This window comes from Neovison vison, chromosome 2 (assembly GCF_020171115.1).
Source record: "Neovison vison isolate M4711 chromosome 2, ASM_NN_V1, whole genome shotgun sequence".
NCBI lineage: Eukaryota > Metazoa > Chordata > Mammalia > Carnivora > Mustelidae > Neogale > Neogale vison.
This window is the reverse complement of record NC_058092.1, coordinates 91,558,283-91,572,330: the sequence shown is the minus strand read 5'-3', so window position 1 is coordinate 91,572,330 and position 14,048 is coordinate 91,558,283.

The window sequence follows — 14,048 nt, the reverse complement described above, 5'->3', positions numbered from 1 at the left end:
CTTCACACAGCTTTTTATTTACAGTATATTGTGATACCTGTTCTATTTTAATATCATTACCATTAATCTCTTACTCTGCTAATTAGGCACAGTAAGTTTAATTAAGTTAAACTTTATCATAGGTATATCTATATAGGAAAAAGCAGAGCACATTGGGTTTGATAGTATCTGCAGTTTCAGGCATCCACTGAGGGTCTCAGAACGTATCCCCCCAGGATAAGAGGAGACTACTATATTGCCAGTATGTAAAGAAAATGGGTTCTAAGTAGATAAACCCGAGTTAACATTCCAGCTCTACAACCTACCAGCTGAGCAATCTTGAAGCTCATTTTCATGATCCATGAGCTTCAGTCTATAAACAAAATGGCAAAAATAATGTCTATCTTAAAGAGTGGTTTGACAATAAAATAGAGTTTAGAGAATATAGTAAAGTAGCACTTTAAAAAATCTAGAATAGTGCTTCTACCATTGGTAGTTTTGAGTAAATGTTATCTATCACTATTATTGTTTATATTAACAATAAGGCAAAGCAGTAGTTCTTTGAGAAATGGCTTGATGTGAGTCTGCTTGCTAATGCTACAGCAACATGCCTGAGTCACTGTATGAATAGGACTTAGCTGCCTATATGTTTATATTTAGAAAATAGCTGGCAAAATAAATTTGTGGGTTACCCGATGAATGGATAGGTATGTGGCAGACAGAATTTTTTTAAAGATTTATTTATTTATTTGAGAGGGGGGCAGAACCCCCTCTGAGCATGGAGCCAAGCAGGGGTTCGATCCCAGGACTGAGTTCTTGACCTGAGTCAAAATTAAAAGTTGGCTGCTTAACCGACTGAGGCACCCAGGCACCCTGAAGACAGTTTTAATAGGCCAAATCAGTTACAATTTTTATCATATTCCTCTCCTAAAAATTAGGGGGGTTCCTCCCATAGCACATTATCTGATTTTAATGAGTCAATGGAACCAGGAAATCAAGATGATGTAGTTTATCCCTAGACGGAATCATTTTAAACATTTCATTCTGTTGCCAAGCTTATTTATCATTGTCCTTGGTGGGAGGGGTGGGGACGAATTTGGTAATAAAATTTTATTACTGGAATCAAAGTTAATGTTTCTTGTGATTGTCTTTCAAGGGATTAAATGACAAAGTTGTTTTTCTGCCCTAATACTCAGTTTAAAATTTATTTTTTTTTAAAGATTTATTTCTTTATTTGAGAGAGAGAGAGCTGCATGAGCAGTGGGGAGGGGCAGAGGGAGAGGGAAGGAATTTCAAGCAGATTCCCTGCTGAGCATGGAGCCTGACACGGGACTTGATCTCACAATCCTGAGTCCACAATCTGAGTGAAAATCAAGAGTCTGGCACTTAACTGACCAAGCCACCCAGGCACCCCTAATAAAGGCACCCTTTATTCCTGAGGCAGTGTTATACAATTATGTTCTTGATGCAGTTTAATACATGGTAGGGAACACTTGGCATGACAAGATCTACCATCTTACAGAAATGTGAATTTTACTAATCTCGTGGGTTTCTAAGCCTCAGTTGCATTATTTGCTAACAGAAATTATGTTTGGGATTCCCCATGCAAGAATACAAAATAGAGACACTGTGAACTGGAGAACTTTCAAGGTAGTTATGCCATGCCACACCTTGTGTAAATTTGAATATTATATGAGAGAAAAATACTAAATGTTTTATATTTCTATTACACACAAACAATATTATATGCACTATCATTACAAAGATTAAATGATTTAATCTGATTAACTAATAATAAGCTTTTATTCAATTGGTTCAGGAACTCATGTATATTGAACCACACAGTATTGTTACAGTGGTAAATAAAATAGAAAATGTCCCTGCTTCATGGTGTTTATCATCTACTAGAAAAGTTGGACATAAACACTCACATAATTATATAATTAAATGTTGTGATAACTTCTATGAAGTAAATTAACTGGCTCCAAAAAGACAGAATAACAGCTGGGGAGTGGGAGCTAAGTTATATTGGAGAGGAGGTGGGTATAATATTTGAACTGAATATTAATAAATGAGTTGATATTAGCCGAGTGAAGACTGTAAATGGATGGGTGAGGAGAAGTGAAAGAGTTGTCTAAGCAGAGAAAATAACGTGTAAAACCTGAGGCAGGTGAAAGGTTGGTGTTCTCTAGGAACCTTTTCAGAATTGGTTCACTGAAGTCGCTGTGTGGAAATATAAGATGGAGTTTGAAGATCTGTACAGAGGCCAAATCCTGAAGATCATTGGGGACCATGTTAAAGAGACTGGATTTAAGTGAAATAGGAAGCAAAATCATTGAAAGGGGTAGTGGAGGGAACTTGTTCATATTGGAAAAGTTGGTTTTCAATGATCCTGAGGCATTTAAATGGTGAGTCAAGTAGTCAATTGGATATGAATCTGTCATTTTGGGGATTAGGATTGGCAGTATCATTTTGGGCATCATTAGCACGGATAATATTTTTAAAATCATGAGACTGAATGAGACCACTTAGGTAGAGGGTCTAAGAAAGGAACCCAAGGAACTCAACATTGAGATGTTGAAATAAAAGAGTTAACTAACTATCAAAGGAGACTGAGAAAGAATTGCCAAAGTTGTAGGAGGAACTGTGGTGTCAAAGAGTCAATGAAGCCCATGGTTTTGAGAAATGGTCGCCCCTTGGGTCAATTCTTAGAAATCCATTATGGAGGTCAGTGTCAACTTCACAAGAATGAGTTAGACGGAGTGTTGCAGGCAGATGACAGATTTGAGTGAGTTGAAAGGTGAGCAGAAGTTTCAGAAATAAAGCCAAGACCAGAAGAAAGTTTTTTAAAACATTTGGATACAAACAGAAAGAGAAATATAGAGCAGTAACTGTAAGAGTATGAGATGCTTAAAAAAAAACCAAAAAACCAAAAACAAAAACCTAAACAACTTTTTTAAAGATCTGAAACAGTAGAAAACAGTTACGTGTTAATGAAATAATCCAATTGGAGGGGTGGTTTAAGATGAAGGGGAGGGAAAGACCAACCAAAGAAGTAAATTCATTGAGAGGGCAAGAGAGCCTAGGATTCAGAATTGAAGAACAAGGACTCTATTGGAAGAGGTTAATGATCATAAAAATGTGGTGATCCAAATTTATTCAGCTGTATAAGTCTCTTCATTGATGCCCAGCTTCAAAGATACAGCCTAGAGGCAGGTAATTGGGTTTATCCCATGTGGAGTTTTGCCAGAGCAGTTCATGAGACTGAGAGGGACCAACAATGGCAATTTACAAGGGAGTACTTTTAGCTAGTTGAGCTTAGGACTTTTGATAAAAGACTGATGGAGACTTTTGTATTTGTAGCAGTAAGCAGCATGTGGCCTAATTACTTTTGAGATGTGCCCTGCGATATATATTCAGTGTGAAGGTAATACTTGTTTCTTTATTGCTACTTCTGAAATATGTCTGGGTATGAACATTTAAGTAGCTAAAATGTAGTGCCAATTTTTCTCATTGGCATTCTTCTCTTCAGTATAGTAAATAAGGTGTAAGAATAAGCATTTTTATGGATCTCTATAAACTTTATTTTCATTTTGAATTCTAAAAATGGGTCTTGTAAACATCTTTTAAAAATTTTATTCCAAGTTGGTCTTCATGCAAAGATTTAATTTACTGCTGAGACTGAGGGCATGGTGGCTGTTAAGAACAACCATAGGATCACAGGTTAAGGGCAATGACTTTGAGGCAGCCTCTTTCACTTAGAACACACTTCTAAAAGCATTGCTTCCAGAAACTTCCTTGTCACTGGATCTCACAAATGTTTAGTTGGCCTACTGGGTGAAAGATGTTACAAATTAACTTTAAGAAATTTAAAAATATGAGTCTAAATAAGAATATAATTTAGAGTGCACACATGGTTTTTAACATTTTTGGATAAGATTTCCCTGCTTACAATCTACTCTCTCAAGAAGTACATTCAATAGATGTTTTTAAAGATGCACTACCTGGGGCGCCTGGGTGGCTCAGTGGGTTAAAGCCTCTGCCTTCGGCTTGGGTCATGGTCCCGGGGTCCTGGGATTGAGCCCCGCATTGGGCTCTCTGCTCCGCGGGGAGCCTGCTTCTCTCTCTCTGTCTGCCTCTCTGCCTAGTTTCTCTCTGTCAAATAAATTAAAAAAAAAAAAAAAAAAAAAAGATGCACTACCTAATTACCCTCCTACACTCACATTCTTCCTGCGAGGCTCCTTCCTTTCTGTCTATGAAAATCCATCCAGCAGATACCTCCTCTCCCATCTAAGCCCCGACTGTGAGCTCTGTCTCGGCCACAATTACCTCCTCGTCCTTTGAGGTGACAGCGTTCAGTGGTGGCAGTAAGGACATGTTTACAACAGACCAGGCCTTCTCATGCAACTAGCATTTCTAAATGTCAGTTTTTAAATGGTGTGATCTGGTGTTTTTATCCTTCTGCCCATTATAATGAAAATTTAAAAAGAGGTAATTTTCTGTGATTGCTCTAAGTAAGATTAAGATAATTCTTTTCCATAAATAAATAATCAAACATTCATTAAAAATAAGCATGTTATCAGTGGAAATCAGCAAGCAGTTTAATATTTATTTATGCACATACATATGTTTCCATTTTAACTTCCTCCGTTCTCTCCCTTCAGCACCACTGCACCAAACCAGTGGCTTAGTTCACTTTTGGAAATGTGTAACAGCTATTCTCAAATTCTAGGAGAGGTACTTGATAATTATTGAATAAATAAGTAACACTGTATATTGTACCCATACATTATCTCATGTAATTCTCCCATCCAAGTACTAACCAGGCCCGACCCTGCTTAGCTTCCGAGATCAGACGAGATCGGGCGCGTTCAGGGTGGTATAGCCGTAGACAATCTCATGTAATTCTCATCACACGGAGATAGGAAGAGTTTAGGGGATTGAGTAACCAGCCTAAAGGGACGGAGCGAGTAAGTAGTAAGGGCAGTAATTGAGCCCAGGACTCCACATTTGAATTTCCTTTTATTATCTGCACTGCCCTTCCAAATGCTGTGTGGTAGCTGCTGGGACAAGTCATATGACTGGACTTCGATACAGTGGGAAGACCATAGATGAGAGTTGTGGTATGTAGCACATGCTTTCTTTTGAAAGAACTTTTTGGAGGAACAAGCCCATGATTTAAACTTTTTGGGATAGCCTTGCTTTGTCTGTCACTCATTTTATGGGATCTTATGAGATTTTAAGAGCATAATATCTTTAATAACATATGAAGAAAGCATGCCATGATGAAAGGCAATTATGATATAGCAATTTAGCCCTACATTAATAACCCTCAACTGTAAATGTTACACCGTTTATAAGATTGTTTATTGCACCAGACAAAGTATTTGTGCTTGTCATATAAACATGCATGATGTACATAGTTAGTAAAACTGATAGTATTAATAAAAATCTTAATAGGCTTCATGATTAGAATAAAATGATATTTTGATCCAAATCCCTAATTAGAACAGTACATTTACCAACTGTTCTCATGGGAAATGGAGCCAAAATTCATCATTTAAAGTAATACCTAATTAATCCTTTTTCGTAACAGATGTCAACCTTATTTTCAAATCTTTTGTAGACAATGAGTCGCTGTATGAATCTTTTAATTGTGTATCTTGGGTTATTTATTTTTTTAACCCTGTAATATATGGTTAAATAAAGGAGATATAAGTAATCAGTTAAACTTTGGTTAGCTTTTGAATCTGTTTAGCTACTATAGTAGAGCTATGGAATGTTGAACACAACAAACATACTTATGATTCCACCAGAATCCATTTTAAATAAAATGTCATAGTAAATCTGTCAGTCACAGTATAGTGGAGAAACCCTGGGCTAGGAGCTAGGAGACCAGCATTCTATTGTGACCCAGCCATAGATTATTCCATGAACTCAAGCAATTTATCCCATGTTTTGGACTTCAGATATTGCATCTGTTTGATGAGGCCACTGGACTATGTGACCTTTAGGGTTCCTTCCAGGGCAAAAACTCATTACCTTTTAAAAACTATTCTGTTTTTATAATTCACATTCCATTTTAATTTACTTTGTACATATGTATATAGATATACATATGAGAATATGTATGTGTGTATATACACTTCCATACACACTTCTATCCTTATCTTTTTTTATACTTAGTACTCTGTTCCATTCTGTAGTACCTTTTGAGGAAGGAAAGGAGCAAGATAATGACAGCTGATAAAGTCACTTATACTTTTATACCTATATTATCTATTATTGGTAAAAAGGGAGCCACTTATTCAGTGGAAGATTTCAGTGTATACCTCTGGGAAGCATAATATTACATTTTGAATGCTTTCTTTATTGACTGGTCAGGAAAAATAATTATGACAAGAATTTAGGATATGTAACTTTAATTCCTATCAATGCTTCCTTACTCAAAATATGCATATTCATATTCTAGTAACTGATTACCAAAGATGACAAAATTACAATCTGAAGAACAGAATAAATATGGATAAGAATGTGTTTAAAATGGTATCAGTCCATGCTGTGTCAATTACAGGCATCAGCTTGTAAAGAGGAATTTAGGTATCACTATTGTTGAAGATTTGAACTATGTGATTTATATTTGGATGAAGTCTACAAAAAATTTAACCTGTGAGATTCTGTTGCCTTTGCATTGTCTCTGTAACATTTAACAAAATCCATGACTATGCTAGCTTTTATAATGCCAAATGGGTAATAATAGCTAAGAATTGTTTACATTTATTAAGAGCCTACACTATCCAAGGCAATCTTTTATGCACATTGCCACCTTTGGCTCACATCACCTTCAAAACAATCCTGTGAAGTGGACCCTTTTATTAACTGCTTTGCAGATGAGAAAACTGAAGCTTGCAGGTAATAAGTATCTCGGCCAAGACCACTCAACAGAAGTGGTGGGGACCTAGGATTTCAATTCAGACAATCCAGATCCTTATAATACTTGGTGACAACAAATCCAACCAGCTAACCAACAATAATACAGATCACTCCTAAGTGTGTTTATCTTTAGTCTAGATCTAGGCTTGTGTATGTCTACCTTCCTACCAGACATATCCACTAGAAAGTCTGAATCCCCTCCACCCACCCATCCACAGAGTCACTGAGCTTTTACTCTGTGCACCAAACTTGCTCAATCTCCAGGGATTTTCCTCCTTAGGCAAGGGCTCCGTCATTCATCTATGGCTCGAAACTAGGAATCAATGTGGTCTTCTCTCCCTTCACATGCTACATCCAATTCTATCACATCAGTTCAGTTTTATCGCTCAAATGCCTTTTAAATACAGTTGTTCTTGTCTATTGCCATGGCCTCTACCTTGGTCCAAGAGGCTGTCATTTCTCGTGTGGACAACTATAACTTTTTCCAATACAGGCTGCTCTTTGAGTTTTGCTCCTCTTCTCTCCATTCCCCATACTTTAGCTAGAGCAATGTTTTAAAATTACATATTTGATCATGTAACACAGCTGCTTAAAATTTACATCTTTTTATTACTTTTGAGTAACGTCCAGCTTCCCTCAACCAGTTCAGTCCTCTGCTGACTCATTTGTCCTAACCCCAATTTGTCTTATATAATTATCTCTTTCCATCTTATGTTACAGCCATAGTGACTTTCTTGTGGTACCTCACCTGTGCCTTGATTCCCTTAAGACCTTCACAAATTCATTTAGAAGTCAGTTATCAGTCACTTCCTAAATGATAGTTAGACACTCAAATAGTTAGACACACTAAGTCCCTGATCTCATGAAATTTTTCTCTTAATGGTTTAGAGGGACAGACCATAAATAAAGAAAATACTGTATTTTCAGATGATTGTGAGTTCTATGAGAACAGGGCAATGGGACAGAGAGTGAGTGGATGTCTGTGGTAGAGGATAGGAGGATATACATGTGTGCCTAGATGCCTGGAATATTCTTACCTTCTTCTGTCGTTGTTTCGCCCCACATTCTACCCCATGCCTGACTAACTTCTACACATATTTCAGGTCTCAGCTTGGTTATCACTTGATTAGATTGATCTCTCCTCTATCCGAACTAGAATAGGTGCCTTTATATTTTCATGCCTCAGAGTTCTCTTTGGTCATTTCTCAATTTTGCAACTTCTCTTTTGTAATACTTGTCACACTTTAAATTACTTATTTAAAGCATTTTAATAATTGCTTAAAATAATTATTACTTTAAATATTAAATACTTGAAGTAATTATACTCATATAGTCATAATAAATGTTAAATTATATATTATATTTACATAATAATAAATACTTAATCACTTAAGATTATAATTACTTTAAGTAACTATTTAAAATCTATTTCCTACATTCAAAATTCCACAAAAAACGTTCATTGTACAAAATCTACACTTGGAGGCCTCCCCTCTCCAGAATTTTAGGGATAGCTAAGTGATCATTAGGCCGAGGCCTGGGCAGTAAGAATTAGCAACGTGAAGATCTGATTTGGCTAGATAAGAAAACATCCCAGAGTAGTACAGTGGGAGTGACAGGGATCGAGGTCGGGATGCTATTTTAGGATGGGAGTCAGAGAGGTTTCCCTGAGGAAGTGAAAGTTGAATCGGGACCTGACTGGCAAGAAGGATAGAGCCATATATATGAATGTAAGGACAGCAGAATTTCCAAGGAGAGAGGAGTGCAAAAGACAGGAATGAGCTTGGCATAGCCTAGGAAAACTAAGAGGATGAACACGATGGATAAAATGATCAAAAGGGTTTGTGGTAGGAGCTGAGGTCTGAGAAGTAGGCAGAGGCCAGATCACAAAGGGCTTTATTGTCTATTGCAAAGAATTTGGAGTTTATTTTAGGTGCATTGAAAAACACGGAAGATTCAAGGCAGGAAGTGACATTTATATTTATATATTTATATTTATATTTTTAAGAAGATTCCTCTGGCTGTTGTATAGACAAAGGGTTTTAGGAGGCAGGAGGGTATGTAATGAGACACCAATTAAAAGCTTATAAGTAACATAAATGATCACCTCTGTAATGTGAATGAAGAGTCAGAAAGGAAAGTCTTGCATTCTATCACAGTGATTATTTCATTTGGAAAAAAAGAAGTAAGATGTAATGAAAATACTTAGGAATTAGGCAGATTGGTGTTTAAACTGTAGCCCAACTATGTGACTTTGAATGAGGAAACTTACATGAGAAAAATTCATTCTTCATAGGGTCATTGAGAGGGCCAATGAAGACCGACTCTACCATAGTGCTGGCACATGAAGAAGCCAATAAACATGCTTCTCTTCTCTTCTTTTAAAGGACATATATTCCATATGAAGAATAATATACAAAATTACAAGTGACTATTGACTTAACAGCAGTGATGAGTATTTCATGTGGGTCTACTATTCCAGGTACTGTGCTAGGTGCTGAGGGCACAGCAGGAAACAAGGCAGACCAAGTTCCCTTTCTTAGGCAGCTTAGAAGACAGTAGGAAAGATAGACATTACACAAATATTTACATGATCACAGTTGGGGTGAGTCCTGCAAAGGACAAGCTCTTTAAAACAGATGATAGTAAAAGCTCATCTAATCTCAAGGGTAAGGGAAAGCTCCTGGAATGGAATTAGTTAGGGGCCTGAAGGGTGAGTGGTAGGTAGGTGATGATTTACTTTATCTGGTCTTTGCCAAGGTAGCAGCTTGCAGAAAATAAAGTTTTATAAAGACCAGAAGGAGAAACCAAGAAATGGAAACAGAGATGAGCCATCTGATGCTAGGGATTCAGAGCAATGAGTTGTGGGGGTGTATGATCCATGATGGGGTAGAGGAAGCATGCAAGTTTGTTGCTCAGCATAGATAATAGACATTGTATATATTATAGAGGGCAGAGGGACGTTTCATGCTTATAACTTCACACTTTTCCTCCAGCTTCCAAGACATTGTGAGTATAAATGGTGAGGAGAAAAGGTGGGTTAGTCAATAGTTCAAGAGTTTGGGCAGCTTTTTCAGTCAAAGAGAACTTAGTAGTTTCAGGCACAAATAATTAAGTGATCATTTCTCCTTGCTGGTGTCCATAAAAAATAAAAGACCTGTTCAGAGCTCATCTACAAATCTACAGCTGCCCTAATTACCAAACATCAAAATATAAATCGTGATCCAAAATCTAAATTGATTCATAAGTAAAAAGTCCTTAAAAGATATCAAAGTATTTTTGATCCATTTGTGCATAATTATCTCAGAAATAATTTACTTGAAAACATTATATAAGTTCAGGGATGATGAGAAAATTCAGAATATAAGGAGGCCATATCTATAACCTCAGTCCTGCTTTGTCCAAACTTTCAGATTGGAATGAAGGTAGAAAGTGCACAAAATACAGCCTTTGAGGGGCACCTGGGTGGCTCAGTGGGGTAAGCCTCTGCCTTCGGCTCAGGTCATGATCTCAGGGTTCTGGGATAGAGCCCAGCATCAGGCTCTCTGCTCATCTGTCTGCCTACTTGTGATCTCTATCTGTCAAATAAATAAATAAAATTAAAAAAAAATACAGCCTTTGATCAAGTACCTTTTTGTCTAGAGAAATAATATGAGAGGGAAAGTGTAAAGTGCATATTCTCATTTGGCAAATTAATGTGAGCACATTAAAACAAACAAACAGGAACAATAAACAGAGAAAAGCTTGTGTCCTACCTGGGAGAAAAATATTTTTGGTATTCAAAAACTGTTTGCTCAGAAGGATCTCTCCCTATTTTTCAAAGCAATGTTCATTTTCCATCTCTGTCCATTGTGTTTAGAGAGGGCCAAGTTGACAGTGTTCCTTCCTGTGTGTGCTGATGTGGCTGAAAATCCCAGTGGCCAATCAGCAATTTTTGCACACCCTCACTTCTAGTCCAGCCTGTCCTTTGAGCAAGGATTCTAAGTGCAGCTTGCCAAGAGCGCTCTGTTGGTGGTCTTGGCCTCAAAGTCAGAGCAATGTCAAACTGAATTGTTTCACCTCTGATCAAGGAACTGCTACTTGTCCTGCAGGCTGTTGTGTCTTCTCTGTGCCTTACAAGGTTATAGTCCTTTAAACTGGGTCATTGGGAACATTTTTCTTGCCTGCTGCACACAAGCCCAAACTCCTTCAGTTTCCTCTAGTTATTCTCCTGATCCCTTGGAGTATTCGATTCTTTTCCTGGGAGAGGAAGCTCAACTTTTTAAAAATGAATCAGGATGGAACTCTGCCATTTGGAGTTGACTTTTGCAGAGGGAGCCAGAATGTGAGAGCACTTTCCTTCATTGCCCTCATACTATCTGGAGAGTGTAAGTCACTGACAGCCTGGCTTGATGGATTTGGAATAGGGGTTAATTTTTTCCATGTGCTTTCTGAGGACAGTCTATGCCCTCTGCCTGTTGACTTGGTGCTTATGGTATGTTAGGCACAAGAATGTAAAAACATTCTTCAGTGGCAATGTTGAATTTTACTCTGATCTGCTGCTTCCACTCATCCCCCTGTTCTCCAGATTTAGACTCTTTTAACCCCTTGGAGAAAGCATCGGCTTCAACTGGAATTTTTTTGGCTCCACTGTGTAAAGAAATGTAATATGTAAATGTGAAATGCCTAGCAAACTGCCTGACACATAATGGATGCTGATTAAGTGGTAACTTTATTTCATGTCTTCCAGTTCGTTCATCCTTTAAAATAATTGAAATAATAATGCTTCCCTTTTTCTTTGTAGGAGTTCCAAAATATATCCTTCACTTTTCAAATTTGTTTTAAATCAATGGCATTAAAATAACATGCTTAATATGGAAAGATGTATAGTTCATCCGAAAACAGATTTAGGACTGGATTTATTTGTTTATAGTTTTTACAAGAATAGAGAAACCAATATGTTTAAAGAATGAATTTCTCTTTTTGTGGCTAATCATATTTGTTTGCTGTTTCAAGGGAGAAATTTTGAATTCATAAATGGATCTTCATACATTTTAAGATCTTCTTAAAGTGAGAACTTATATAAAGCGAATGCCATCTAATGGTTGGTGACTTTATCAGGGTTTTATCTAAAGACACTGCTATAATAACAGGTTTATAACTCCTATATCTGAAAAATAGAACCATCCTTCTCATCCCATTACTTTAGGATGGATCCTTTCCTCCCAAAGGGAGAAGATTTCTTTTACCATCCAGAACAGCCAAAACAACTATTTTAATCATGGCCTTTGAGGCACCAATCACATTCCCTTCCTTACCATAGATTCTTCCAGTGACAGTTTATAAAAATAGTGGAATTCCCTTTTATTTCCAGTGAGGATCTCTATAGCCATCTCCCTAGAAGTGTTACATATTTTTTAAAAAGGAATTTTTGAGAAACCCAAGGAAGAAATTGGTCTTAACATATTAATAATGTGCAGAAGGAAATAAGGGGAAGAAGAGAAGCATCTTCAGGGAAAATGTCATGCTTTCTTATGACTTAAATTCTACAAAGTCAATACTTACTTGCATCAAAAACTTATTCAGGGCTAAGAACAGCATAAAAATAAATATTTTAGGGCTTTAAACATCATAGATTATTGAAATTCAATAAACCCATAGAAAATTTGTGTATATAAAGTAGATTTATTTTCATTAGGTGAGAATGAAGACTAAACACAATGTTTCTATAACCTTAAAAGAGCTGAAATAATTTTCTCTACAAAAATTGTGTTCTCAAGTTTCATTGCCTTGTGCCAGTTTCCAGCCCAGAGTGAATTTTTATGGTTGAGTCATAAACCTCTGAAAATCATACCACTAGTTTATAGTGGAAGGCTGACACCACTTTAATTACAGTGTGGCAAGGACTGGGGTGAGAAGCCTGGTGTTGGCTCCTTCTCTCACCCTCTCCTTCAGATCCAGGTGGGCTTTGCGATTCAATCATGAAAACATGGTTTTCAAAGTCACTGGGGTTGTACATGGGTTCTTTTTTTATTTTAGTTTCTTTGTCCCTTCCAAGAATTACTATCTTTAGAGTTCTAAGTTTCATTCCTCAGATTTGGATCAAAGCAATCTGCCATCTCTGAATTAACGAAACTTCCTAGGCTGTTGTAGCAACATCAGACCTGGATTTACAAGCTGCTTTTGGACTGTTGTCACGTTGACCTTCCTTTGGCTAACAGATGAAGAATAAGGAACTTGGTCTTCTAATTTGCAACTGAGAAATGACTGCAAAAACTCAGGTCTTACAAAAGGAAAATCCAAGGCTTTTGACTACAACTGTTTCTTTGGCAATGTTGCCCATATTTTGATGAACAAGGAAATGATCAAGCAACTGTTTAAGAGGATCAATGAACCATAAGTGGCTTAAAATAACTGACTCATGAAATCAGCAAAGCTTTTCACAGGCATCTTAGGGATCTCAAATATGGAGGCTGTTTTTTTGTTGAGGGTTTTGTTTGTTGGTTGGTTTTGTATTCACCAGGGGGGCACATTTAGAATATAAACTACTAAGGGATCATAATCATGTATTATATTGTGTTGAGTACATTGTGAGCCCTTAAAAACCATGAATCAATTAGAGTGACATGTTGAAAAAAATGGAGGAAAGGAAGACAGACATCTTCTTTGTAGTAAGATACCTAGGAAATTTCATCCTAATATGGCTGAGGAAACAGCCCTAATGAAATAAGCTAAGCTGGGACAGATCCATCAAGTCAATAACTACATTAGCAATTACATCCTTTTAGTGAAAAAGCCATCCTGAGCCATGTCTCCATAGCTATTGAGGGGGATGTCTCCTCAGCCGTGCTGGGCGAGGCCAATACTTTGGCTGCCTCAGCTCTCCAGGGCTTTCTGTTAAAGCAGTTGATGGATTAAGTTGGCAGCTAACAAGGGCCAGCCACCAGAGCGTATTGGGACTGTGTCTGGAAGCTCATGGAAAATTCTGAGAGAGTTTGTATCCAAACAAAGTATAGAAATGGATTTGATGGCCCTTAGGAAGGTTCCTTTTTTTCTTCTTCCTCTTTCCCTCCGTCCCTCCCCCCTTCTTTCCTTCCTTTCTTCCTTCCTCCCTTCCTTCCTTCCTTCCTTCTTCTGTCATAAACTGGTCATTCTGT